The sequence below is a fragment of the Bufo gargarizans genome, chromosome 5, assembly GCF_014858855.1.
Source record: "Bufo gargarizans isolate SCDJY-AF-19 chromosome 5, ASM1485885v1, whole genome shotgun sequence".
NCBI lineage: Eukaryota > Metazoa > Chordata > Amphibia > Anura > Bufonidae > Bufo > Bufo gargarizans.
The window spans coordinates 3,115,212-3,139,899 of record NC_058084.1 but is presented as its reverse complement, the minus strand read 5'-3'; the positions used below and the strand labels follow the sequence as shown (position 1 = coordinate 3,139,899).

General features: G+C 49.9%; 1 protein-coding gene across 6 annotated transcripts in view; it reads left to right on the top strand.

The window, feature by feature from the left end:
• The window catches only part of SLC52A2 (solute carrier family 52 member 2), a 48,256-nt gene that overhangs the window by 10,931 nt on the left and 12,637 nt on the right, over positions 1-24,688 (top strand). Inside the window, exons 2-4 of one of the 6 annotated variants that reach the window (XM_044292793.1) lie at positions 3,619-3,712; positions 19,259-19,312; positions 23,226-23,290. The gene's annotated coding sequence lies outside the window, so the exon portion shown is untranslated. Of the gene's footprint in view, positions 1-3,618; positions 3,713-15,772; positions 15,815-19,258; positions 19,313-22,438; positions 22,890-23,225; positions 23,291-24,688 lie in introns of those variants that run through there. The other 5 variants (XM_044292792.1, XM_044292791.1, XM_044292796.1 and 2 more) reach the window with 5 other exon arrangements.

Sequence of the window (24,688 nt, the reverse complement as noted above, 5' to 3'; positions counted from 1 at the left end):
GCACCCTGTATACACCTCTCATATACACCCCTGCAGTATACCCTGTATACCCCTGCAGTATACCCTGTATACACCTCTCATATACACCCCTGCAGTGCACCCTGTATACACCTCTCATATACACCCCTGCAGTGCACCCTGTATACCCCTGCAGTATACCCTGTATACACCTCTCATGTACACCCCTGCAGTGCACCCTGTATACACCTCTCATATACACCCCTGCAGTGTACCCTGTATACACCTCTCATATACACCCCTGCAGTGCACCCTGTATACACCTCTCATATACACCCCTGCAGTGTGCCCTGTATACACCTCTCATATACACCCCTGTAGTGCGCCCTGTATACACCTCTCATATACACCCCTGCAGTGCGCCCTGTATACACCTCTCATATACACCCCTGTATACACCTCTCATATACACCCCTGTATACACCTCTCATATACACCCCTGTATATACCTCTCATATACACCCCTGCAGTATACCCTGTATACACCTCTGTTTGTGCAGATTCCTGCCATCCCCGATTTCCTGTTAAATCGTACAGTTTATTGGTTCCAGCATTGAAGTCTCAGATAAGAGCAGGTCTTTCAAGGTTTATGACTTATGACTGCGGCTGAAACGCGTTAACCCTGACATTTCAACTGAGATTTTAATGTTGTATCCAATAAAAGTGAAGTTTTAACAGGACCCTGTGTTCAGCTGGAATCTGCATGTTCAGCATGTACCTTCCCCCGGAGCTGCGCTCACAATGTGTGTCCTGAGGAGCAAAATTTTCTTCTCTGTGATCTGTATATTCTCTATTCTGTTCCTTGTCTCTGCTCTCCTCAACATTGAAACCAAGGAAAAGTCATGGGATTCTGGAAATCACAGGATCGGTAGACATGTTAATGATAAAAAATGGAAACAAAATATTCGAAACCTCTCGATTTATTCAGTGTCGAGTATGAATGCCACGTTCAGTTCCACGCCTTGGTGGCCATCAGTGAGCTTATTAATGGTTGAGAAGGTTCAACATCTCTGAATGCACTAGGGAACGCAGATCATCAAGATCTGCTACTGGCAGCTCCCTCTACAGTTTCTGACTAATCAAGTCCCAGATGTGCTCGATGGGAGATTGGGACACTGCAGGCCATGGTGGCACATTTAGGGCACGTAGGCTCCTCAGAGTAGCCTCATGTTTCCTGGTGTTGTCCTGCTGAAAAATAGCTCCTGGGTGAAAGGGTCGGACAACTGGCTCCATGACCAAGTCAATGTGACACTGAGCAGTTAGTACCAATCTCCGGCTATCTTTGTATACGGGACCAAATCAGGACTCCTCACTGAAGAGGACAGACCTCCATTGCCACCTGCTAGCCTTTAAAAGTGATGGGGTGAGGTCCATGGACACCTGTAGCTGGACGTCTGGCTCATAGCCCAGTGTCGTGCAGACGCATTCTGATGGTTTGTGTAGATGCTGCTTGCCGCCCTTGGTGGCACTTGCAGTACAAAATGGATTACTAGGCGCTATTCTTCTAATCGGATGATCCATCTGGGCAGAGGTTCTCCTCTCAGCTGCTCTTCCTGTCATTCGAGTTCATCTCAACTACCGGGACACACAGTTTTGACCAGTGCTGACATCATAAACTGAGACCTCTCAGCTGAAGTGTAGAACAGTGCTGACATCTCATCCTAGGAACGTAGTGATCTGCCGAAGTGATAAACCGAGGCCTCTTAGCTGAAGTGTAGAACAGTGCCGACATCTCATCCTAGGAACGTAGTGATCTGCCGAAGTGATAAACCGAGGCCTCTCAGCTGAAGTGTAGAACAGTGCCGACATCTCGTCCTAGGAGCGTAGTGATCTGCCGGAGTGATAAACCGAGGCCTCTCAGCTGAAGTGTAGAACAGTGCTGACATCTCATCCTAGGAACGTAGTGATCTGCCGAAGTGATAAACCGAGGCCTCTTAGCTGAAGTGTAGAACAGTGCCGACATCTCATCCTAGGAACGTAGTGATCTGCCGAAGTGATAAACCGAGGCCTCTCAGCTGAAGTGTAGAACAGTGCCGACATCTCATCCTAGGAACGTAGTGATCTGCCGGAGTGATAAACCGAGGCCTCTCAGCTGAAGTGTAGAACAGTGCTGACATCTCGTCCTAGGAGCGTAGTGATCTGCCGGAGTGATAAACCGAGGCCTCTCAGCTGAAGTGTAGAACAGTGCCGACATCTCATCCTAGGAACGTAGTGATCTGCCGAAGTGATAAACCGAGGCCTCTCAGCTGGAGTGTAGAACAGTGCTGATATCTCATCCTAGGAGCGTAGTGATCTGCCGAAGTGATAAACAGAGGCCTCCCAGCTGAAGTGTAGAACAGTGCTGACATCTCGTCCTAGGAGCGTAGTGATCTGCCAGAGTGATAAACCGAGGCCTCTCAGCTGAAGTGTAGAACAGTGCCGACATCTTGTCCTAGGAACGTAGTGATCTGCCGAAGTGATAAACAGAGGCCTCCCAGCTGAAGTGTAGAACAGTGCCGACATCTCATCCTAGGAGCGTAGTGATCTGCCAGAGTGATAAACCGAGGCCTCTCAGCTGAAGTGTAGAACAGTGCCGACATCTTGTCCTAGGAACGTAGTGATCTGCCAGAGTGATAAACCGAGGCCTCTCAGCTGAAGTGTAGAACAGTGCCGACATCTTGTCCTAGGAACGTAGTGATCTGCCGAAGTGATAAACAGAGGCCTCCCAGCTGAAGTGTAGAACAGTGCTGACATCTCGTCCTAGGAGCGTAGTGATCTGCCGAAGTGATAAACAGAGGCCTCCCAGCTGAAGTGTAGAACAGTGCTGACATCTCGTCCTAGGAGCGTAGTGATCTGCCGGAGTGATAAACCGAGGCCTCTCAGCTGAAGTGTAGAACAGTGCCGACATCTCATCCTAGGAACGTAGTGATCTGCCGAAGTGATAAACCGAGGCCTCTCAGCTGGAGTGTAGAACAGTGCTGACATCTCGTCCTAGGAGCGTAGTGATCTGCCAGAGTGATAAACCGAGGCCTCAGCTGGAGTGTAGAACAGTGCCGACATCTCATCCTAGGAACGTAGTGATCTGCCGGAGTGATAAACCGAGGCCTCTCAGCTGAAGTGTAGAACAGTGCCGACATCTTGTCCTAGGAACGTAGTGATCTGCCGAAGTGCTAAACAGAGGCCTCCCAGCTGAAGTGTAGAACAGTGCTGACATCTCGTCCTAGGAGCGTAGTGATCTGCCGAAGTGATAAACAGAGGCCTCCCAGCTGAAGTGTAGAACAGTGCTGACATCTCGTCCTAGGAGCGTAGTGATCTGCCGGAGTGATAAACCGAGGCCTCTCAGCTGAAGCGTAGAACAGTGCTGACATCTCGTCCTAGGAGCGTAGTGATCTGCCGGAGTGATAAACCGAGGCCTCTCGGCTCAAGGATTCTGCTCCTTTCAGTGTGTGACAAGTGGTGATCACTGGCGATGAACAGGAGGCATCACATAATCATCTCGCGACCTGCTCAGGTTTCTAAGGTTTCATGTGGATAGAAAGTGTTGCTTTTAGTCTGGCTTTTTGCCCCTCCCACATGCCACTGATTGGAGCTAGGTGCTAAACATTTTTTTATCATCTGCAGATCTCAGCGACTCCTGCTACTTTCTTGATTCCTTACGCCTTCTTCTGGGTGCGGCAATTTCAATGTTGAGGAGCGTATATCTCCGTATATACAGGTGAGACTCGAAAAATTAGAATATTGTGCAAAAGTTAATTTATTTCAGTAATGCAACATAAAAGGTGACACTAATAAATGAGACTCGGTACAGGCAGCGAGATATCTCAGGCCTTTATTTGGTATAATTTGGATGATTATGGCTTACAGCTTATAAAACCCCAAAGTCACAATCTTAGAAAATTTGAATATTGTGAAAAGGTTTAATATTCTCGGCTCAGTGTCACCTCTAGTCATTAATCCAGAACACCTGCAGAGGGTTCCTGAGCCTTTACATTGTCTCTGTCTGGTTCAGTAGGAATCACAATCGTGGGACAGACTGCTGACCTGACAGTTGTGCAGAAAACCATCATTGACACCTTCATAAGGAGAGAAAGCCTCAAAAGGTAATTGCAAAAGAAGCTGGATCTTAGCAAAGTGCTGTGTCAAAGCACATTCATAGAAAGTTATGTGGAAGGGACAAGTGTGTAAGACAAAGGTGCCCAAGCAGCAGGGATGACCGCAGCCTAGAGAGGGTTGTCAGGAAAAGGCCATTCAAAAGTGTTGGGGACTTTCACAAGGAGTGGACCGAGGCTGGAGTTAGTGCATCAAGAGCCACCACACAGAGACGGATCCTGGACATGGGCTTCAGATGTATTCCTCTTGTCAAGCCTCTCCTGAACAACAAACAGCGTCAGAAGCGTCTTACCTTGGCTGAAGAAAAAAAGTACTGCTCAGTGCTCCAAAGTCCTCTTTTTCTGATGAGAGCAACTTTTGCATCTCATTTGGAAACCAAGGACCCAGAGTCTGGAGGAAGAATGGAGAGGAACACATTGCAAGATGCTTGAAGTCCAGTGTGAAGTTTCCACAGTCTGTGTTGATTTGGGGAGCCATGTCATCTTCTGGTGTTGGTCCACTGTGCTTCGTTAAGTCCAGAGTCAACGCAGCCGTCTACTAGGAGATTTTGGAGCACTTCATGCTTCCTTCCGCAGACAAGATTTATGGAGATGATGACTTCATTTTCCAGCAGGACTTGGCACCTGCCCATACTGCCAAAAGTACCAGAACCTGGTTCAATGACCATGGGATTACTGTGCTTGATTGGCCAGCAAACTGCCTGACCTGAACTCCATAGAGAATCTATAGGGCATTGCCAAGAGGAAGACGAGAGACATGAGCCCGAACAATGCAGAAGAGCTGAGGGCTGAAGCATCCTCGTCTTCCATAACACCTCAGCAGTGCCATAGGCTGGAAGCGTCCTGGTCTTCCATAACACCTCAGCAGTGCCATAGGCTGGAAGCGTCCTTGTCTTCCATAACACCTCAGATGTGCCATAGGCTGGTAGCATCCTGGTCTTCCATCACACCTCAGCAGTGCCATAGGCTGGTAGCGTCCTGGTCTTCCATAACACCTCAGCAGTGCCATAGGCTGATGGCGTCCTGGTCTTCCATCCCACCTCAGCAGTGCCATAGGCTGGTAGCGTCCTTGTCTTCCATAACACCTCAGCAGTGCCATAGGCTGGAGGCATCCATGCCACGCATCATTGAGGGGCCCGAACCAAGTACTGAGTACATAGGCATGATTAGACTTTTCAGAGCTCCTGCATTTTTCTATTTAACATCCTTTTTTTTATTGATTTCATGTAATATTCTAATTTTCTGAGATTGTGACTTTGGGGTTTTATAAGCTGTAAGCCATAATCATCCAAATTATACCAAATAAAGGCCTGAGATCTCTCGCTGTCTGTACTGAGTCTCATGTGTTAGTTTCACCTTTTAAGTTGCATTACTGAAATAAATGGACTTTTGCAGGATATTTTAGTATTTTGAGTTCCACCTGTAGATCGGTGTACACCTGTATTCTATCCTATGTACCTCGTATACCCTCTGTGATACCTTCTATACACGGTTATACTGTGCCCGGTGTACTATATACCTTGTATATACCATACTCTCTGTGCTCCTCCCGTGTACTCTCTCCGTGATATATGGACTTTATATAGTATACGGCTGAGATTCACACCAAGTACCCCTAGTGACAAGAGGTTCCAGCCAAATTCCCCAAAGTTATAAAGTAATAAATCCTAACATACACTGACAAAAAATATCACGCCCCAGATGGAAAGGTCGTCCTACTGTCTTCCAGATAAGTAATTGATGACAGCTTTGGTCTGATTAGTCTTGCCACAAGATGCCGTAAAGGTGCTAGCCCCCCCCCCCATTGCTGGACATTCCTCTATGACAGGGATCAGCAACCTTCGGCACTGCAGCTGTTGTGAAACTACAATTCCCAGCATGCTCCATTTATTTCTGTGAGCGTTCTGAGAAGAGCAGAGGAAGTATGCATGCTGGGAGTTGTAGTTTCACAACAGCTGGAGTGCCGAAGGTTGCCTACTCCTGCTCTATGACATACTGGAAGACCTTCAGTTGTCAGACATTGAGAGGATTGATGATGAATTGCCCATCATCTCGTCTGTTCTGACCTTGCTGTTGGGAGATGTTGGGAGTAGTGGTTGCACAAGTGCCCGCACCCATGGTGAATAAGGTACAGATGGTGCAGGCACCAGTAGAGAGGATCATTGATCCTCAGACAATCGCGAGCAGCTCCCACAGTTTCATTGTCCAAAATCCAGACACAGGCGGCCCTTCTAATTACACCCCTGTCTCTGCCTGGACTGTCTCCAGGTGCTTAGCAGAAGAACATTTGGTATCTCTGCACCCATTATGTGTCCTGCCTTTGACAGCCAGCCACAGTCACCAGTCTGCAGTGGTGACATGAATGAGAAACCTGGACCTCTAAGGACTTGACCCGTATCGTCTTTAGTGATATATCCAGGCTCTGTTTGGCTCCCATGACAGTTGAGTTCCAATAGTAGGCCTCTTGCTGAGCTCTTCAGTCCTGCCCCAACTGCTGGTGTGATGATTGGGGAAGCCATTGTATACAATAGTCGGTCACCCCTCACACATAAGTTTCCCAGAAATGTCTCCCCCAGATTGCATTTTCTTGGCCGCCTGGTCCCCAGATTTATTGCCAATCCAGCATTTATTTATGGGACCAGCTGGGACAACGGCTTCACCAACCTATGAGTGTGCAGGATCTACAGGTCCAGCTGTGACATCTGTGGGTAAATGTGCCACCAGATACCATATAGAACCTCTGTGCCTCCATGCCCAGTTGTATCTCATCCTCTATCCAGGCTAGAGGCCATATCTCATATTGTATCTGGGTCAGAGGCCGATTTTCATCTTGTGTCCAGGTTAGAGGCCGTATCTCGTCGTGTGTCCAGGCTAGAGGCCGTATCTCGTCGTGTATCCAGGCTAGAGGCCGTATCTCGTGTATCCAGGCTAGGGGCCGTATCTCGTCGTGTGTCCAGGCTAGAGGCCGTATCTCGTCGTGTGTCCAGGCTAGAGGCCGTATCTCGTCGTGTGTCCAGGCTAGAGGCCGTATCTAGTCGTGTATCCAGGCTAGGGGCCGTATCTCGTCGTGTGTCCAGGCTAGAGGCCGTATCTCGTCGTGTGTCCAGGCTAGAGGCCGTATCTCGTCGTGTGTCCAGGCTAGAGGCCGTATCTCGTCGTGTGTCCAGGCTAGAGGCCGTATCTCGTCGTGTGTCCAGGCTAGAGGCCGTATCTCGTCGTGTGTCCAGGCTAGAGGCCGTATCTCGTCGTGTGTCCAGGCTATGCTCACGCCGCTATCAGGACTTGTTCTGAAACTCCGGAAGCAGTTCCTTCAGATTTGATGCAAGGACAGGGCAGCACTAATCTTCCAGACAAAATGACAGACTCCATATTAGGACCCATGATGGATGACTTTATAAACTAGATACAGGAGAACATAGCTCTACATGCCCATTACCTTCAGTGATGTCTTCTGACATTTGTTTTTTTCTCCATTCATCCCTCACCACCATGATGACTTCTCCCAGTCGCATCTCCTCTCTGCAGAGCTTGCCTCATCTTTGGTTCCTTACTTTTCCATCATCCACCACATCTTCTCAACACAAACTCCCCACCCTTGTGCCCCTCCAATACTGTGCTCCCCAAAGCTGCCAAATACTATACTGCCGAAACACATGGTCCTCCTGAAAATACTAGCACCTCGCAAATGGTGCCCCTTTCAATATTTCTTGCCACACAGTGTCCCCCAATAATAATTGTGCCAAGCTGATACTGTGCCAGGCAACATAAGTAATAATGCTCCGCTCAGTGTCCCCAGTAGTAATAGTAAGTGCCCATAGTAGCATTACTTCCCACCTATACAGCCTCCAGTAGTAGTAAAGCCCTGCTCAGTCGGGTGTCCGCCTTTGTCATGTGTTCTGTATATAAGGTGGGTTATGAGGGGGTCACATAGTTACTGTAGCATTGTATCTGCAGCAGCAGGGGGTGCGCGGTCTCATGACTGCAGCTCCTCCACTGTGTCTTATACAGTCAGGTCCACCTCCAGGTTTAGTCCCGCGGAACGTTCAGGAATTGCGGCCATTTTTCTACAAACCTCCTCGTTTCAGGGGCTCAAAAGTAATTGGACCAATGAAAGCGAATGTGTCATCAGCGCATGACCTGCTGTTTAATTCACTCTTTTATGTTTAACATATTTTTAAATAATTTTTGATTTAATTTTTCATGTCACTTTTCATATTTAGACTAAAACCAGAAATCCTGCAGTTTTTGCACGTGGCGCTAGGTGTAATAGTTGGTCTGTACAGATCACTTTACTGCAGTTATCTGCCATTCTAATCCTGCCTGTAATGATAACACCTCTGTGTATAGATACCACAGGATCCACCATTCACAAGAGATGATGGTCAGAGCTCATCTACTCCACCTCCCTGCACAACGACCTCTGTACAGGTCACGGAGCATGCCCAGAAGACTCTCCTATGGAAGTCACTGAGGTCCCCTCCCGACCACTGTGTCTATGGCCCATGGGGCTGCCGTAAAGCAGTTTTATTAACGCTTTCTAAATGCTGTTAAGATCAGCTTAGGCAAGATGGCCGCCCCCATAATCATGTTCAAGATGGCTGCCCCCATAATCATGTTCAAGATGGCTGCCCCCATAATCATGTTCAAGATGGCCGCCCCCATAATCATGTTCAAGATGGCCGCCCCCATAATCATGTTCAAGATGGCCGCCCCCATAATCATGTTCAAGATGGCTGCCCCTATAATCATGTTCAAGATGGCTGCCCCCATAATCATGTTCAAGATGGCCGCCCCCATAATGATGTTCAAGATGGCCGCCCCCATAATGATGTTCAAGATGGCCGCCTGACTTCTGGAGCCATGGACATCACCAGACGCTGGGTGTCCTCCTTTGTGGGGCTTTGCCGTTACTGCCGCTCTCCTCAGTTGGTGCTTGTTTCTGGGTCTTTCTGCCTCATGGAAGTGAAATGCTCGATGGGGCTGAGATCTGGTGATTGACTCGGCCATTGCAGAATATTCCACTTTGTATTCGCAGTATTTTTTAGGTCGTTGTCCATCTGTCCTATGAGGCGCCATCCACCTTACTGTTTTTCGTTGAATCTGAGCAGAAGGTCTATCCCTGTAGACTTCAGAATTAATCCGGCTGCTCCATTCTTTAGTCACATCATCAACAATAGTGCCCCAGTGCCACCGAAAGCCATCCATGCCATCACGCTGCCTCCACCATGTTTTACACAGGAGGTGGTGTGTTTTGGATCAAGCCTTCTCCTTCATTTCCAAGCCTTCTCCATACTTTCCTCTTCCCATCACTTTGGTGCAGGTTGATCTGTTCCATAACTGAGCCGGCTTCTTTAAATGTTTTTTGGCTCTTCTTTTTTTGAGGCTGATGAATGGTTTGCACCTTGTGTTGAACCCTGTGGATTTGCTCTAATTAAGTCTTCTCTTTATGGTAGACTTAGATACTGATGCACCTTCTTCTTGGAGAGTCTTCACTTGGTAGACTTAGATATTGATGCACCTTCTTCTTGGAGAGTCTTCACTTGGTAGACTTAGATATTGATACACCTTCCTGGAGAGTCTTCTTCACTTGGGTGGATGTTGTGAAGGGGTTTTTCTTCACCATAGAAAAGGATTCTGCGATCGTTCACCACTGTTGTCTTTCATGGACGTCCAGGCCTTTTTGAGTTCTCAAGCTCACCAGTGCGCTTTTTGTTTTTCTTTACCAGCATGTACTGTTGATTTGGCCACTCCTAACACTTCCACCATCTCTCTGATGGATTTCTTCTTTTTTTCATCCTAATGATGGTCTGTTTCACTTCCATTGAGACCTGCTTTGAACACATGTTGTGGGTTCACAGCAACAGCTTCTAAATGCAAATGCCACACCTGGAATCCGCTCCAGACCTTTTACCTGCTTAATTGATAATGGATTAACGATGGAATAGCCCATGCACCTATGGCTGCAGTAAACGATTATTTCAGTAATCGAAAATTCTATCGATTTATTTTTTACGATTAATCTAATAAGAAAAAATGAATTAAGACTGTTTTCCTTTATAAAAACTCATCAGACCCCCTGCCATCAGTCCCCAACACCCTTCGTTTCCCCCTGTGTGATCAACCCAGTGCCATCGGATCAGCCCCTCCGCGTGTGTCCCCCAGTGCCATCGGATCAGCCCCTCCGCGTGTGTCCCCCAGTGCCACCGGATCAGCCCCTCCGTGTGTGTCCCCCAGTGCCACCGGATCAGCCCCTCCGTGTGTGTCCCCCAGTGCCACCGGATCAGCCCCTCCGTGTGTGTCCCCCAGTGCCACCGGATCAGCCCCTCCGTGTGTGTCCCCCAGTGCCACCGGATCAGCCCCTCCGTGTGTGTCCCCCACTGCCACCGGATCAGCCCCTCCGTGTGTGTCCCCCACTGCCACCGGATCAGCCCCTCCGTGTGTGTCCCCCAGTGCCACCGGATCAGCCCCTCCGTGTGTGTCCCCCAGTGCCACCGGATCAGCCCCTCCGTGTGTGTCCCCCAGTGCCACCGGATCAGCCCCTCCGTGTCCCCCAGTCCCATCTGCCCCCTTCAGTGCCATGTCCCCAGCCCCAGTGAAATAAAATACTTACCTTTCCTTTAGGGGCGCCGCTCCACAGCTCCTTCCTCTTCTTCTCCGCGCGCTGCACTGGATCCTGACGTCACACAGCGTCGGGTCATAGTGCGCGCTTATGTGTCAGGATCCAGTGCAGCGCGGTACGAGCCGGCGGGTGACCACGGAGCGGTAAGTAATAGCAAGTGCTTCACTCCCGCTCCGTGGTCACATGACACAAACGAATCCTTGATGCAAAAAATTTGCATGGAGGATTTTTTGGTGTAGCATTACTTGATGAGTAATCGTTTCAGCCCTACACGCAGCCCATTACATAGCTTTTGGGATAATTGTCCAATTACCTTTGTTCCCTTGAGAAATGGGCAGCTCTGTATTATTCCTAAACCTTTCCTCCAATTAGGAATCCCCTGACATTAGAGCTGAGGGTCCGCACTCTGCGCCCATACTGATCTGGAATATGTGTTCTAGTATGTGTACTGTATAGGTTATCAGGGGGCACATATTTAGTGCTCGCTTCCTGTAGCGGCAGGGGGGGCACCGTCTCTTCCACCCTTTGTCTTACATGTGTACTGCCTCTTTAGTGTCCACACCCGTTAGCATTGTATCTGCAGCAGCAGGGGGTGCTCGCTCTTGTGACTGCCGCTCCTCCACCCTTTCTCTCTTTTTCCCAGCTCCTGTCCTCCCTCAGTGGCCACTGTGTCCTTGAGTTGTCCTCTGGTGTATCTGCTCCTAGGACATGCAGTGCTCCTTGTACTGTGATACCCCAGGCTGGGGGCATTGTGGGGTTATTGGGGGAGCCCATGGGGCAGTTAAACATTAGCCTGGAGTCCAAGACAGGAGAGAGATTTGTTAACCTTGCAGAGTATTGTCTGCACTTATACATTGTAGCAAACCCTCAGCTCTGTAAGCAGGACTAGAAAACAATGAGCAATTCGCTTCAGAGATGTTATCCTGAAATAGTTCTGTGTTATCTGTACACTATATGGAGAACAGTATTGGGCCCCACATCTTGATCATTGACTTCAGATGTGTCATTTAGCTCCACTACCACAGGTGTATAACATCCAGACCCAGCCGTGCAGTCTGCCATTATCACAGGTGTATAACATCCAGACCCAGGCATGCAGTCTGCCATTATCACAGGTGTATAACATCCAGACCCAGGCATGCAGTCTGCCATTATCACAGGTGTATAACATCCAGACCCAGGCGTGCAGTCTGCCATTATCACAGGTGTATAACATCCAGACCCAGGCATGCAGTCTGCCATTATCACAGGTGTATAACATCCAGACCCAGGCATGCAGTCTGCCATTATCACAGGTGTATAACATCCAGACCCAGGCATGCAGTCTGCCTTTACCACAGGTGTATAACATCCAGACCCAGCCATGCAGTCTGCCATTACCACAGTGTATAACATCTAGCCGCTAGCCATGCAGTCTGTCATTACCACAGGTGTATAACATCCAGACACAGGCATGCAGTCTGCCATTATCACAGGTGTATAACATCCAGCCTCTAGCCAAGCAGTCTACCGTTATCACAGGTGTATAACATCCAGCCTCTAGCCGTGCAGTCTGCCATTACCACAGGTGTATAACATCCAGACACAGGCATGCAGTCTGCCATTATCACAGGTGTATAACATCCAGCCTCTAGCCGTGCAGTCTGCCATTACCACAGGTGTATAACATCCAGCCTCTAGCCGTGCAGTCTGCCATTACCACAGGTGTATAACATCCAGCCTCTAGCCGTGCAGTCTGCCATTACCACAGGTGTATAACATCCAGACACAGGCATGCAGTCTGCCATTACCACAGGTGTATAACATCCAGATCCAGGCATGCAGTCTGCCATTATCACAGTGTATAACATCCAGCCTCTAGCCGTGCAGTCTACCATTATCACAGGTGTATAACATCCAGCCTCTAGCCAAGCAGTCTACCGTTATCACAGGTGTATAACATCCAGACACAGGCATGCAGTCTGCCATTACCACAGGTGTATAACATCCAGACACAGGCATGCAGTCTGCCATTACCACAGGTGTATAACATCCAGACACAGCCGTGCAGTCTGCCATTACCACAGGTGTATAACATCCAGACCCAGGCATGCAGTCTACCATTATCACAGGTGTATAACATCCAGACCCAGGCATGCAGTCTGCCATTACCACAGGTGTATAACATCCAGACCCAGGCATGCAGTCTGTCATTATCACAGTGTATAATGTCCACAAACACTGGTGACAGAATGGCTAATTGTTAGGAGCTTCCTGATTTCCTCTGCCAATAACAGCAGCACAAAAACTGCTGTGGCGGGAGCTTCATGGCATTTGTTTCCATGGCCGGTGGCCCATAACCTCACCTTGCCTGCTGTTCAGACGGGCATGGGCACTACTCTACTGACCCTGTTACAGCTCCCTGGCAGTGTCTTTTGGGGATATTCTTTATTGAACCTTGCCTCATTCTACAGTATTTCAAGGGTTAACCGTCTCTTGGTTCTTTGTGCAGCTGCTCAGCCGGTAATCGGCTTCTGCTGTTTGTCCCACTCACCGCCTTAGCAATCGGTTTACAAGCTTGGTAGATCCTGCAAAGCTCCTATGATCTGCTTGTCTGCCTGTGTACTGACTTCTGCCCAATTCTCGGATTCTGACCTGTGCCTGATCACTGTGCCGACCCTGTGCTGTCTGGCCCCTACATAGGTGCACATGTGGTGCCCTCCATACAGTAATAGTGCCCCCTACATAGGTGCACATGTGGTGCCCTCCATACAGTAATAGTGCCCCCTACATAGGTGCACATGTGGTGCCCTCCATACAGTAATAGTGCCCCCTACATAGGTGCACATGTGGTGCCCTCCATACAGTAATAGTGCCCCCTACATAGGTGCACATGTGGTGCCCTCCATACAGTAATAGTGCCCCCTACATAGGTGCACATGTGGTGCCCTCCATACAGTAAGCTCCTAACCCTCTTCTTGAGATGAATCAGGCGGCATTCCTCCCCTGGCATGCCTTGTCAGCGGCCTGCGCCGTGGTCCCAGTATGTGATCGGCCGCGGTGGTTAGGTGTTGTCGTGGCCCCCTGGTAATGGAGTTCCGGTGACGGGGTCAGTATAATGGGGTGTTGTTGTGGCCCCCCGGTAATGAAGCTCCGGTGACGGAGCCAGTATAATGGGGTGTTGTCGTGGCCCCCTGGTAATGGAGCTCCGGTGACGGGGTCAGTATAATAGGGTGTTGTCGTGGCCCCCTGGTTATGGAGTTCCGGTGAGGGGGTCAGTATAATGGGGTGTTGTCGTGGCCCCCTGGTAATGGAGCTCCGGTGACGGGGTCAGTATAATGGGGTGTTGTCATGCCCCCCCTGGTAATGGAGCTCCGGTGACGGGGTCAGTATAATAGGGTGTTGTCGTGGCCCCCTGGTTATGGAGTTCCGGTGAGGGGGTCAGTATAACAGGGTGTTGTCGTGGCCCCCTGGTAATGGAGCTCCGGTGACGGGGTCAGTATAACGGGGTGTTGTCGTGGCCCCCTGGTAATGGAGCTCCGGTGACGGGGTCAGTATAACGGGGTGTTGTCGTGGCCCCCTGGTAATGGAGCTCCGGTGACGGGGTCAGTATAACGGGGTGTTGTCGTGGCCCCCTGGTAAGGGAGCTCCGGTGACGGGGTCAGTATAACTGGGTGTTGTCGTGGCCCCCTGGTAATGGAGCTCCGGTGACGGGGTCAGTATAATGGGGTGTTGTCGTGGCCCCCCTGGTTATGGAGCTCCGGTGACGGGGTCAGTATAATGGGGTGTTGCTGCGGCCCCCCGGTAATGGAGCTCCGGTGACGGGGTCAGTATAATGGGGTGTTGTCGTGGCCCCCTGGTAATGGAGCTCCGGTGACGGGGTCAGTATAATGGGGTGTTGCTGCGGCCCCCCGGTAATGGAGCTCCGGTGACGGGGTCAGTATAATGGGGTGTTGCTGCGGCCCCCCGGTAATGGAGCTCCGGTGACGGGGTCAGTATAATGGGGTGTTGTCGTGGCCCCCTGGTAATGGAGCTCCGGTGACGGGGTCAGTATAATGGGGTGTTGCTGCGGCCCCCCCGGTAATGGAGCTCTGCTCGTCTAGTGATAATTGCCATGACGTAGTGCTCTGCCGAGGTCACACAGGTTTTACAGTCACGTTCCTCTTCGCTCGGTCAGCTTTTCACTACTTTTATAGTTTTATATGAGAGTCGCTCCCCTCCCCCAGCTACAACATAAATCCTCCCACAACTCCTAACATCTGCCCACAACTCCTAACATCCACCTTTCTCACCGCATGTCATATTGTGGTCACTACCCTGCTCATCTTCTGTTACCCGGTAATGTGAGGGATCCTGTATGTTAGACTGTCACACTTGTCTCTGCTCTGTCATGGAGGTCTCTTCTTCTCCTGTGTGTGGCCCTGGGGTCTCTGCTCTACCAGTGTATGGTCTTGGAAATATCTGCTCTGCCTGTGTGTGGTTTGGAGGTCTCTGCTCTGTGTGTGATCTAGGGAGGTCTCTGCTTGTCCTGTGCGTGGTCTGGAGACCTTTGCTCTGCCCTGCCTATATGTGTTTTAGAAGCCTTTGGAGGCCTCTACGTTGTAGAAACAGGACAGAAACTCAATGCAAGGATGAGGTCCCACCACCACACAATTAAAGAGAAGCATTTCTGTAGACCAGGACACGATGAAGAACACATGAAAGTTCTCATAAGGTAACTTCAAATCCCAAAGAGCTAGAAGAATTTGGGAATACAAATTTATAACACGGTTTGTCACTTTGAATACTGGACTGAATTTGTCCCCGGGATTTATGACACACTACAAGATCTAAAGAGTCTTCTATAGACATAGTCAGGGCACCAGGTCTCTGAGAGAACATCAATTTAGAGACCATAAAACTTTCACACCCCTCATCTGTGAGATAATTAAGGACTCAGTCTCAAGATTTTGGATATTCTGTTCTTCAAATGTCCATTCATTCCCCCAGGTCTCTGTTCTTATTGTATATATTACTGTTTCCTCATATATTCTTGTAGTCTGCCTGATGAAGGGACTGGGGATGCCTCGAAAGCTCGCTATGTAACCTCATTACTTCTAGCCATTAAAAGGTATCAAACTTGCAATACTCTTATTTTGTTTCTCTTAATTAGAGCACTAAACTTAGAAGTCCTTGCACCACCTATTTGTGGTCCTGGAGGCCTCTGCTCTGCTTATGTATGGCGTGGGAAGGTCTCTGCACTACCTTTGTGTTGTCTGGAGACCTTTGTTCTGCCTATGTCCTGGAGCTCTCCTATGCTATGTGTGGGATGGAGCTCACTTCACTATCTATGTGTGGTCTGGTGGTCTCTTCTCATAGTTGTGGTCTGAAGATCTCTGCTGTTCATATGTGTGCTCTGGATGTCTCTACACTGCCAGTATGTGGTCTAGAGGTCTAAGCTCTTGTTACATGTTGTCCTGGAGGTCTCTGCTCTCCCTATGTGTGATATGGAGGTTTCTTTTCCTACTATGTGTGGACATGGATGTCTCAGCGCTCTCTGTGGTAGCATGATCTCTCCTTCTCCTTTATGTAGTGTGGAGGTCTCTGAGCCCCTTTTTGTGGTATGGAGGTCTCTGATCCTTCTATGTGTGGTCCTAGAGTTCTCAACACTATGTTTCTGTGGTATCATGGATGTCTATGCTTCTCTTATATGTAGTTTGGAGGTCTAGTCTGGTCCTCCTATATGTGGCCTGTAGGTCTCTGCTCCTCTGATGTGGTCCTGGAGGTCTCAGTACTTTCTGTGGTATAATGGAGCTCTTTCCTTCTATATTTAGTGTGGACGTCTCTGGTCCTCCTATATGTGGTTTGAAGATTTCTGCTTCTATGTGTGGTCCCGAGGGTCTCTGGTCCTATTATATGTGGTCTGGAGGTCTCTACTCCTCCTATATGTTCCCCTAGAGGTCTGTATAGGTCTCTGGTCCTCCTGTATGTGGTCTGGAGATCTCTGCTCCTCCTATATGTAGTCTGGAGGTCTCCGGTCCTCCTATATGTGGTTCTGGATGTTTCCAGTCCTCCTGTATGTCTCTGGTCCTCCTATATGTAGCTTGGAGGTCTCTAGTCCTGGATGTTTCTGGTCCTTCTTTATGTGGTCCTGGATGTTTCTGGTCCTCCTATAGGTGTTCCTGGATGTCTCTGGTTCTCATATACAGTATGTAGTTTGGAGATCTCTGGTCCTATATGTGGTCTGGAGGTCTCTGGTCCTCCTATATGTGGTCTGGAGGTTTCTGGGTCTCTTATATGTGGTTCTGGAGGTCTCAGCACTCTCTATCTCTCTGTGGTATCATGGAGGTCTCTCCTATATGTAGTGTAGTGTGGATGTCTCTGCTCCTGCTATATGTGGTCTGAAGGTTTCTGCTTCTCCTATGTGTGGCTATGGAAGTCTCTGCTCCTCCTATGTGATACAGAGGTCTCTATTTCTCTTATTTGTGGTCTGGAGGTCTCTGCTCCTATATGTAGTATAGAGGTGTGTGTTCCTTATATGTGGTCTGAAGGTCTCTGCTCCTCCTATATGTAGTGTGGAAGTCTCTAGTCCTCCTATATGTGGTCCTGGATGTCTCTGCTCCTCCTATATGTTGTCCTGGAGGTCTCTGATCATCTTATGTGGTCTGGAGGTGTCTGCTTCTCCTATATGTAGTTTTGAGGCCTCTGCTCCTCCTATAGTTAGTGTGGTCTTAAGGTCTCTGCTCCTCTTTTGTGTGGTCCTGGAGTCCTGTGGTCTCTGCACTCTCTGGTATCATGGAGGCCTCTGGTCCTCTTATATGTGGTTTGGAGGTCTCTGCTCCTCCTCTATGTAGTGTGGAGGTCTCCAGTCCTCCTGTATGTAGTCCTGGATCTTTCTGGTCCTCTGATATGTGATCCTGGATGTTTCGTCTCCTCCTATATGTGGTCCTGGATCTTTCTGGTCCCCTGATATGTGGTCTCTGGTCGTCTTATATGTGGTTTGGAGGTCTCTGCTTCTTCTATATGTAGTGTGAAGGTCGCCAGTCCTCCTATATGTGGTCCTGGATCTTTCTGGTCCTCTGATATGTGATCCTGGATGTTTCTTGTCCTCCTATGTTTGGTCTGTAGGTCTCAGCCCCTCCTATGTGTGGTCCTGGAGGTCTCAGCCCCTCCTATGTGTGGTCCTGGAGGTCTCAGCCACTCCTATGTGTGGTCCTGGAGGTCTCAGCCCCTCCTATGTGTGGTCCTGGAGGTCTCAGCCCCTCCTATGTGTGGTCCTGGAGGTCTCAGCCCCTCCTATGTGTGGTCCTGGAGGTCTCAGCCCCTCCTATGTGTGGTCCTGGAGGTCTCAGCCCCTCCTATGTGTGGTCCTGGAGGTCTCAGCTCCTCCTATGTGTGGTCCTGGAGGTCTCAGCTCCTCCTATGTGTGGTCCTGGAGGTCTCAGCTCCTCCTATGTGTGGTCCTGGAGGTCTCAGCTCCTCCTATGTGTGGTCCTGGAGGTCTCAGCTCCTCCTATGTGTGGTCCTGGAGGTCTCAGCTCCTCCTATGTGTGGTCCTGGAGGTCTCAGCTCCTCCTATGTGTGGTCCTGGAGGTCTCAGCTCCTCCTATGTGTGGTCCTGGAGGTCTCAGCTCCTCCTATGTGTGGTCCTGGAGGTCTCAGCTCCTCCTATGTGTGGTCCTGGAGCGCTCTGCTCCCCCTTTGTGTGGTCTAGAGATCTCTGCTCCCCCTATATGTTGTCCTGGAGGTCTCTGCTCCCCCTATATGTGGTATGGAGGTCTCTACTCCCCCTATATGTGGTATGGAGGTCTCTACTCCCCCTATATGAGGCCTCTGATCCCCTTATGTGTGGTCTGGAGGTCTCTGCTCCTCCTATATTTGGTCTGGAGGTCTCTGCTCCCCCTATATGTGGTATGGAGGTCTCTACTTCCCCTATATGAGGCCTCTGCTCCCCCTTTGTGTGGTCTAGAGATCTCTGCTCCTCCTATATGTTGTCCGGAGGTCTCTGCTCCCCCTACATGTGGTCTGGAGGTCTCTACTCCCCCTATATGAGGCCTCTGATCCCCTTATGTGTGGTCTGGAGGTCTCTGCTCCTCCTATATTTGGTCTGGAGGTCTCTGCTCCCCCTATATGTGGTATGGAGGTCTCTACTTCCCCTATATGAGGCCTCTGCTCCCCCTTTGTGTGGTCTAGAGATCTCTGCTCCTCCTATATGTTGTCCGGAGGTCTCTGCTCCTCCTATATGTTGTCCGGAGGTCTCTGCTCCTCCTATATGTTGTCCGGAGGTCTCTGCTCCCCCTACATGTGGTCTGGAGGTCTCTAATCCCCCTATATGAGGCCTCTGCTCCCCTTATGTGTGGTCTGGAGGTCTCTGCTCCTCCTATATTTAGTCTGGAGGTCTCTGCTCTTCCTATTTGTGTTCTGGAGGTCTCGGCACTCTCTGTGATATCAGGGAGTTCACTTTTTCTGTCACCATCTTTTATTATCCAGCACCTGTGGGGTTAATGAGTCTGATTTGCGTAATGCCTTTATGATATCGTTTATGCTTGTACTTTGTGTCTTTCTGCCGACCAAGGGTGAAGAGCAACCATGAGCGGAACGAGCAGCATCCCCCCACAGCAGTGAGGAGGTGAGTGTCGCCTTGTAGTGGGAGGAGCCACCTCTGCACCTTACACCTGTCTCACCTTATATTGGGAGGAGCTATCTCTGTACCTCACAAACCTTTCACCTGTCTCACCTTAGTGGGAGGAGCCATCTCTGTACCTCACAGACCTTTCACCTGTCTCACCTTATAGTGGGAGGAGCCATCTCTGTACCTCACAAACCTTTCACCTGTCTCACCTTATAGTGGGAGGTGCCATCTCTGTACCTCACAGACCTTTCACCTGTCTCACCTTATAGTGGGAGGAGCCATCTCTGTACCTCACAGACCTTTCACCTGTCTCACCTTATAGTCGGAGGAGCCATCTCTGTACCTCAGACCTTTCACCTGTCTCACCTTATAGTGGGAGGAGCCACCTCTGTACCTCACAGTCCTTTCACCTGTCTCACCTTATAGTGGGAGGAGCCACCTCTGTACCTCACAGACCTTTCACCTGTCTCACCTTATAGTGGGAGGAGCCACCTCTGTACCTCACAGTCCTTTCACCTGTCTCACCTTATAGTGGGAGGAGCCACCTCTGTACCTCACAGACCTTTCACCTGTCTCATCTTATAGTGGGAGGTGCCATCTCTGTACCTCACAGACCTTTCACCTGTCTCACCTTATAGTGGGAGGAGCCATCTCTGTACCTCACAGAACTTTCACCTGTCTCACCTTATAGTGGGAGGTGCCATCTCTGTACCTCACAGACCTTTCACCTGTCTCACCTTATAGTGGGAGGAGCCATCTCGGTACCTCACAGACCTTTCACCTGTCTCACCTTATAGTGGGAGGAGCCATCTCTGTACCTCACAGACCTTTCACCTGTCTCACCTTATAGTGGGAGGAGCCATCTCTGTACCACAGACCTTTCACCTGTCTCATCTTATAGTGGGAGGAGCCACCTCTCTACCTCACAGACCTTTCACCTGTCTCACCTTATAGTGGGAGGAGCCACCTCTCTACCTCACAGACCTTACAACTGTCTCATCTTATAGTGGGAGGAGCCATCTCTCTACCTCACAGACCTTACACCTGTCTCACCTTATAGTCGGAGGAGCCACCTCTGTACCTCACAGACCTTTCACCTGTCTCACCTTATAGTGGGAGGAGCCATCTCTGTACCTCACAGACCTTTCACCTGTCTCACCTTATAGTGGGAGGAGCCATCTCTGTACCTCACAGACCTTTCACCTGTCTCACCTTATAGTGGGAGGAGCCACCTCGGTACCTCACAGACCTTACACCTGTCTCACCTTATAGTCGGAGGAGCCATCTCTGTACCTCACAGACCTTACACCTGTCTCACCTTATAGTGGGAGGAGCCATCCCTGTACCTCACAGTCCTTCCATCTGTGTCCCATGTCTTGTGACACCTGGCTGCCCCATCCTTTTAGCAGCAGGAGACTGTAGACATGGCAGTGATCATATTGGGGGAGCTGCTCAGCTTCTGGTGGCTGATCATGGGGGCCCGGTCTTTTTGGGCCCCTGTCTGCCCCATTTCCCTTTCTGTTCTGCTCCCCAGACACACCTTCACCAGTCTGCCGTCCTTCATCTTGGTTGTGGACGATTCAGCCTCAGGGCTGATCCCACGTGGAGTCCGGCAGACAGACCATGGGGATTGCACCGCCAGTTAGCTGGATGGATGGAAGTAGTAAGAGGCAGGTAGGTGGCCGCCCTTCAGTAAGGTGGAGCAAGGCTGGACTTTTATGTATGGCATAAACTCTGCTTCAGGTGTGGGATACGATGCTGAGGCCCTCGTCACATTCCCTGATGTCTGGTCAGATACGTGGGAGGATATCCTACACCTGATCTGTCCAATTTAGGCTTTTGTGAGGGTTTTTATCTGCATTTTGGTCTTTTTTTCTGGTGATTTTCTGGACATTTGTGGTGGAGTCGTTCCTCTAGTAGATGGTGGTATATCATATATGGTGGACACCATCTCCACAGACCACCACCAGATTTCTGATAATTTTATTATTGTTTACCACCATCTTGGTTTCTTCTGAAGTACGTGATGTAGAGGCTTAAGACGATGACCTATTGTAATAGGGTGGATCCAGAGGTTACAAAACGTCTCCATTGGAACCATTTAGATGATGTAATTTGTGAATGTTCACATGGTGCTCCTATGACGAATCTGCCATGTATATAATCTGTGAAACCTGCATCTAGTGGATCGGTCAGCAGATCTGCAGGGATCTACCCTGGGATCTGCTCGGATCTACCCTGGAGCATCTGATTGAGGTGTATTGCCGGTAAGCTGCAAGCAGTCAACACTGTGTCATGGAGTCTGTTCCCGAATCCTGACAGAATGTGTGAAGGCGGCTCAAGAGGCCTTTGCTGAGATGAGAAATGTGGACCCCAGAGCTTATTATTTCAGTAAGAGAACCTCGCCACATCATCTGATGTCATCCATACACTGCTTACTGTGTATTATGTTTGATCTGTCATTCACTGGTACAAAGGTTCACATAGCGTGGGGCAAATGTCGTGCCCATCGCTGTCCCCTTCAAGATAAAGCCTGAACTGTGGTATCAAGTTCTAATAGTGGACTAATGTGGCAGGTCTCAAGGGATTTGGTATCGGTGACGTGATGAGGGAGTGATCCAGAGAATACTGGCATCACCGGGATAATTACAATAGGAGGACAGATACAGATGTTCCCATTAATGGTAAGAAGAACATCTATCGAGATCTCTCTTTATTGTGTCCTCCATAAGACGAGATGTTGATGGGGCTCTCTCAGGCCTGCCGGGGCTCTGAGTGATTGACTCCAATTTATGGAATGGTAATATAGACTCTGGTTCCTTGTGATACCTCCAGTGGTCCCTCTAGGGTGGGGTTCAGGACTTTGGTCCATTTGTTGGTCAGTTGTCGTGCCCCTCTGGATGGACATGGCTCTGTTTCTAGACCTCGTTGTTATAGATCGGAATGTGAAGGTGAAATACGCTCCGGCATTTTGTCTGCAACAACCAAGAAGTGAGGAAGAACAAGATCCAATCTGATATGAGCAGCTATAGACACACTTTAATTGTGGTGTAATCCAGGCCGGAAGCAAGCAAGGCCTCTCGTGAAATGCGTCCTGACTTGTTCTTCAGATCTGGAGATGACTTGCTTCAGTCTTAGGAAAGCAGATACGTCTTATGGCACCTCGTTTACCTGGGATATGAGATGTCCAGAGAACGTCTGAACTTCATCTCGATGATCTGAAGGTCATGAGGAGCTTCTGAAAGGTCAAGAAGTGATGAGACAATGTCCTCGACTCACAGCAGACGTCTCGAGGGAGAGAATTTGCCTCTGGGCAGAGAACAGGACCTCATTATTTGTTTTCATCTCCTACGAGAGAGCACATGAGATGTTTTAATAGATTTTTCAGCAGTTTGGGGCCTGTGTCCTTAGAGCTCCTGAGAGATTTCACGTGACCGTTCCTGCACTCCTGACAGTGCATCTCTGTGCTTCAGTTTGATTCTGCATGAAAGTGGAGAACTTAGCAAGACTAATTGTATTCTGATGTGGGATCCTGTTCTGCACATTCCTCCAGATATTTAATGGGAGTCTACAGGTAATCGCACACCTTCCCTCATTCCTTTTATCCCCTTGTCCTTCCCACCATCCCGTTTTCCATCCCTCCGCTCCTCCATTGCTTTTTCTCTTCTTCCATCCCTCCTTCCACGTGGTAACACAGAGATGTCACCTCATACGCAGAACCTGCAGATTACAGGAGTGTGGACAGGGAGAGCAGCTGCATCTTCTGTGTCAGGAGCGGATTATAGATTTGGGGTCCCAGGGGCCCAACCTTTCACCCTCATCTCCTATGGGTGACTAGCGTCCTGTTTTTTCTCTGTTCTTTCCTTCTGTGGACAACTTCTAACGGCTTCCTGTGCCGGTATCTTCACAGAAAAAGCTGGAGGAAATCCGGAAGGACGAGCGCGTTCCCCTCATTCCTGGACGATCACAGAACAGGTAATGAGGACTCGGAATGTGCGTCTGTGACCTGATATCCCGAATGCAGAACAGGTGGCGGGAGCAGAGGTGGAGGGGGCCAAGGGCAGACGTGGAGGGGTATCCACATACTTTATACAGTTAAATCTGGAGGTAAAGGGTGCAGCGCGAGTAGAGGGAGGCCTCAGAAGAGGCACCACTTACATGGAGGAGGATTCAGGAGGGGCCACAGCTTACATGGAGGCTGTGTACAGGAAGTATGGAGGAAGATTCAGGAGGGGCCACAGCTTACATGGAGGCTGTGTACAGGAAGTATGGAGGAGGATTCAGGAGGGGCCACAGCTTACATGGAGGCTGTGTACAGGAAGTATGGAGGAAGATTCAGGAGGGGCCACAGCTTACATGGAGGCTGTGTACAGGAAGTATGGAGGAAGATTCAGGAGGGGCCACAGCTTACATGGAGGCTGTGTACAGGAAGTATGGAGGAGGATTCAGGAGGGGCCACAGCTTAGATTGATCGGTCTGTAGAGGTGAAGGCCAGGTCACAGCTTAGACTGGGGGGTCTCTAGAGCTGACGGTCTGGGGCACAGCTTAGATTGGGGGGGTCTGTAGAGCTGAGGGTCTGTGGCACAGCTTAGATTGGGGGGTCTGTAGAGCTGAGGGTCTGGGGCACAGCTTAGATTGGGGGGTCTCTAGAGCTGAGGGTCTGGGGCACAGCTTAGATTGGGGGGTCTCTAGAGGTGAGGGTCTGGGGCACAGCTTAGATTGGGGGGTCTGTAGAGGTGGGGGTCTGTAGAGGTGAGGGTCTGGGGCACAGCTTAGATTGGGGGTCTGTAGAGGTGAGGGTCTGGGGCACAGCTTAGATTGGGGGTCTGTAGAGGTGAGGGTCTGGGGCACAGCTTAGATTGGGGGGGTCTCTAGAGCTGAGGGTCTGGGGCACAGCTTAGATTGGGGGGGTCTCTAGAGCTGAGGGTCTGGGGCACAGCTTAGATTGGGGGTCTGTAGAGCTGAGGGTCTGGGGCACAGCTTAGATTGGGGGGTCTCTAGAGCTGAGGGTCTGGGGCACAGCTTAGATTGGGGGGGTCATTTTTCAGGTTGCTCTCTATAGGTGGAGGGGTATCCACATACTTTATACAGTTAAATCTGGAGGTAAAGGGTGCAGCGCGAGTAGAGGGAGGCCTCAGAAGAGTCACCACTTACATGGAGGAGGATTCAGGAGGGGCCACAGCTTACATGGAGGCTGTGTACAGGAAGTATGGAGGAAGATTCAGGAGGGGCCACAGCTTACATGGAGGCTGTGTACAGGAAGTATGGAGGAGGATTCAGGAGGGGCCACAGCTTAGATTGATCGGTCTGTAGAGGTGAAGGCCAGGTCACAGCTTAGACTGGGGGGTCTCTAGAGCTGACGGTCTGGGGCAC